General features: G+C 30.3%; 1 protein-coding gene across 3 annotated transcripts in view; it reads right to left on the bottom strand.

Moving 5' to 3' along the window:
• Positions 1–5,142, bottom strand: part of LOC130900180 (uncharacterized) — a 265,111-nt gene that overhangs the window by 80,273 nt on the left and 179,696 nt on the right. The window lies entirely within an intron of this gene.

Below are 5,142 nucleotides of genomic sequence, written 5' to 3'. Positions count from 1 at the left end.
TTAACCTACTACCATTGAGTTGGTGTTGGTGGTTAGTGAACAGTACAATTTATATTTACGAATATTTACGGTTGCATGATTAAATAAACATATAATTGAATATTAGCATTAATTAATGTTTGTAATTATTTAAAACTATATATCAGGACGGCAACTTATGGAAATGGAATGAAGAGTAGGAACGACTACAAGAAGAATTAAAAGAAAACAGAAAAGAAGAAAAACCTGACACGCAGTAATAACTAGAGTAGCAATCAACGCAATGGATAAAGAAAACAGAGAGAATGATGAAGGAGATGATAATATAAATATTGGAGAACCAACAAGAAAATGTAAAAAAACCAAAAGAAGGAAACGGAAGAAAGAAAAGATACAAAAAGGTATACACGTACCGGGTTATTTCAACAGCGGAAATGACAATAAAAGTTTTTTTGAGTCGGATTCACAATAAGAAGAGAATTAACGAAAAGTTTCATCAATTTTGACGCAATTTCGCACTATGTAAATCAAGATTACAGGGCAAACACAAGAAAATAACAATAATAAATGGATATATTCTTGTGGAGAACAAAGAATTGACACTTATGAAGACATGGCAAGTGAACTGGAATAAACTCCAAGGTATGATAAGAAGATGGTGAAGGCAGATATAAACGCTAAGAAGGGAATAGGAGACAAATACGAGAAAATGAAAATTCACTGATTTATTTCGACATGGAACAAGATATGAAAACAGCTAGCATAAGCTTTTTCCATAGAGAAATACATAAAATAACATGCATTACACCAGATGGGCGGACCAATAACCAGATTTATACAAAAAAAAACATCAAAAGTTAGTGAAGTATGTGAGAATTTACAGAGGTGCGTACGCGAATACACATCACTTTTCAGTAGTAGGAAACATCAAGCAGCAGCTGCGATTAATACCGAAAGTAAACAATACAAGGAAGAAGTATAACATATCAAGGATACAATAAAACGGGATTAGGTAGAAAATTCAAGAGTATGTGAAAACAGGAAAGGTACCTGAGCAAATTTTAGACTTAGAGAAAATAACAAACAAGAAAGGATTATTGGATGAGGAGTATAAAAAAAAACTGGGGGAAAGGAGTCTAGTACGATTAGACACGCTAGAAAACCAAGAGAAAATATTCAGTCCGAAAAGACACTAAAAAGATACTTAGGCAAAAAATTATTGATGAATACTTTGAACAAAAGAATTGAGAAATTTTCACCAAGAGGCAAATAAATCAAGAAAAGATTCAGTTAATCAGGGATAACGAGTGAAGGTTATTAACAATTCTACAAAAGTTAAACAAACATATAAACAAGCTTTTAGAGCACATCAAAGTAAAATATTGGAAATATTTTTTTCAAAATAAGCTTAAAACAATAATGATTGAAAAATACTAGTATTATTGTGAAAAACGCGTTGTGCGCTCGATGTACAAGGAATATGGAACAAAGCGTCCCACGCTTTTTTCTCAATAATACTAGTATTTTTCATTCATTACTATTTTAAGCTTATTTTAAAAACAATTTTTCAGTTTGATATGCTTCAAAAGCGTTTTTTTTTTTAGTTTTTTCAAAGTATATTTATTTTCCACTTTTTAGTTCGAAATAACATTTTTCTTCAAGTTCTAGTCATTAGAATTGTAAATTTGTGTAATTTGCTTCGCATATAAAGAAAAAACTTGCAATGATAATATATAACAAAAAAAATTTACAGAGTGAACGGGGTTTGAACCACTGACCGGTTGAATTAGCCTGCTCGAGTAACGATTGCGAGTGATGGGATTTACTAACAGTAATAAGACACAAAAGAGAGTTACAAACAAACAAAGAAATAAGTTCACAAGCCCATATACAGGTGAAGTTTATATAGGCGTGTTAAAAATGCCTTAAATTCTGCACAATCGGGGACCCTTTCGGACACTGCGCCCTAGGACGACGCATCGAACTGACCGGTGATACGTCAGCGTCAGAAAGTATCTAAAATTGTAATCCCGGGAATCTAAATGACTTTACGGTTGATAAAGAGAACCAACAAAATTACTATGGAAACATCCAGTTGTCATTACCGTTACTGATAAACCTATTCATAAGGGTAATCAAGAACATTTGTGTTTGTCACAGTAAAGATAGGGAAATAAATAAATTCGAATTTTATTTATTAATAGATTCATATATTTATCACAAACTCCTGGTTCAGATGCAATATGATAAATATTTATGAATAAAACCATTACAGAAATATTAACAACTTTTCACAAAACTGATTATATTCCTCTAGCTTTCTTTAAGGCTAATAAATCACTTATCTTCTAGATGCGGTGCATTTACATCAACGTCAAATCGCTTAGTCTTTTCTGACCTGTGGATTTCTTTAAATGAGTTTTGGTAAAGAGTCCTCCCAGAGGTAAAAATGAAAATGATCAACGTTGGCAATATCTTCAGAAGTTTGTGTATATTTAGAAAAGAGGCATGGTTGCATTCTCCAAGAGCTTCAATAGCCCTCTTTGGTCTATCTAGTTCAGAATATACCAGCCCTTTGATCCGCGAAAAGTCTAAATCATATTTACCGAATTTCCAATCTAAATATTTTTTATACAGCTCAAATTACTTTTTTTTTGATAATTACGATAAATTTATTCTCTCCAACACACAAACTATAATTTTGGGATTTCGCACAATAAAATTATGCAATTATAATAAGTCTCTATTCATCAAATTTTGAATCAATATTTTGGCGAACATATTCAATAGTCTTTATAAATAAATCGACACTTGTAGAGTTGTTGCCAAAATAAATAGGGGAGATTGAAGTATTTTGCATACTGTCAGTGTATATGGGAAAATACATATAGATAACATAAGCTAACAACAAAATCACTTTGAGGATATTTCAGAACCCATATATATTATTTAATTTCTTATTTCTTAGACCTTTTGATATAAGAATGCTTCGAAATGTTCTTGATTTACGTCTCTTATACCAATTGTGACGCTGTCTACATAGGGCAAACCTCTCAGTATTTAGAAAATAGACTAAGAGGTCATCAATACGATAAAAAAAATAGAACAGCATTAACGAACCATGAAATATCAAAAAAACAAATTCAATTATAAAGATTCAAATATTCTTGAAACGGAATCTAATACACGAAAAAGGGAATTTTTAGAAATTGTTCACATTCATAAGAACGAAAAAGCTATAAATAATAAAAAAGATCTAAATAATTTAAGTAAAATTTATAGCTCTATTTTGTAAATTCTAATAAAACTACAAATAATTTAATTGATTACTGCTATATATTTGAGATATAAGGACCAAGGAAAAATTTTTCTTATTCTAAGTTGATTTCATCCTTATTTTGATATTCATGATGAACGCTATCTATAAATCAGTATAAATAAGCAAATTGTCAGTGTCAATATCATATTTTGATAAAAACTAAAAGAAAAGTCGAAACGTCAAAATTTATCTTTCTCTTAAAAATTATAAAAAAAAACAGAATTTTGAAACAGAAGAGACCTAAAATCAAGAACATTTAGATGTATTTATATATACAGGGTGATTCATTAAGAATGTCCAATCTCTGAACTGTAGATTCTAGACCTCAAAATATGATGATTCTGCTCAACATGCCTTATGCAAATATTGCTAGTTTCCGAGGTACGGGGTGTTCAAAGTTTAAATTTCGATTTTCGCAATAATTTTTTATGTTTTCACAATTTCTCTTTGAAAATTGGCAATTTTACGCTTTTTGGCATGACTAATCATAATTTGCACTCTAATTTAACATTGCTAATAGAGGACGCTAGTTACACTTGTTTGTGTTAATTAAATCAAAGTAAACTTTTTTTGGGCTAAACTTACAACTAAAATAATAAAAAAATATTAAGAAGCGTTAAATTCTACAAAAAAAAGTTACTCTTCTTTTATTCGTGTAACTCAATCGGTTATCGAGTTATTTGCTTCTAAAAATTTTATTATTCCTTAAATATGTAACAATAACAAATTTGTAAACAAAAATAAAAAACTTCAAAGCAAATGCTCAAAATGCCCACCATTAACTTCAATACACCTTACGATCCGCTTTCGTAAAGATCTCTTAATATCAAATAATCCTTGTCTATTATTTTTAATTACATCCGCGGCTTCTTCTATTTTCCACGGCAGTTGAGGAAGAGAAGCAATTTTTTCTTTGTAAACTAATGCCTTCATTTACGACCAAATTGAAAAATCCAAATGATTTAAATCAGGGCCTCTTGGTGGCCAGGCAAACTCACTTCCACGACCAATCCATCGATGCGGAAACTGTTCGTTTAAGTATTGGTGAACTTGTAAAGAATAATGTGGTGGCGCTCCATCGTGCCACATATTTTGTCTTAAAGCGAGAGGTATAGCCTCTATTAATTCGTGTAAATGTTCTTGAAGAAAATATAAATAAAAAGGTCCATTTAGATTGGTTGACAGTTTAAAAGCACCTATTAAATACCCACATATTACACCACACCAAATGTTAACCTTAAACTCGTGCTGAAAATGTGTTTCCCTCTTAGCATGTGGATTTTCAGAATCCCACAAATGATTATTTTTATAATTAAATATTCCTCGTCTGGTAAATGTTGCCTCATCAGTAAAATGAATTGTATCCAGAAAATCTGGGTTAACATTTTGTTTATCTTGCAAAATAATTAAAATTTATTGAATTTTTAGAAGCAAATAACCTATAAATAATAATCATCATCCCCCCCAAGACTTAGGTGGATATAATCTACCGAAAGCTTTTTGAAGAGGTAGCTGAGCAGTTAGATGTAGAAATTAAGTGCCGCAGAATAGTATCAAAACAAATACATAGAGCCAATATATGTACATGTATATGTACAAGTTATTATGTGTTAAGTTTTTCAAGTGTACAATAAAGAATAAATATTTTTAAGTACAGTACTTACGTACATTAATAAAATACCTACTTGTTACTTGTATTTATTGTTATCAAAATTAAATTATAAGCTTTAGACTTGGCCACGACTATGTGACCCCCTCCTGGCGGATCCGCCCTTGATATAAATAAATATATATATATATATATATATATATATATATATATATATATATAATAGAGATTTATG

Source organism: Diorhabda carinulata, chromosome 12 (assembly GCF_026250575.1).
Source record: "Diorhabda carinulata isolate Delta chromosome 12, icDioCari1.1, whole genome shotgun sequence".
Taxonomy (NCBI): Eukaryota; Metazoa; Arthropoda; class Insecta; order Coleoptera; family Chrysomelidae; genus Diorhabda; species Diorhabda carinulata.
The sequence above is the reverse complement of the archived record's forward strand: the minus strand, read 5'-3'. Positions and strand labels throughout refer to the sequence as shown.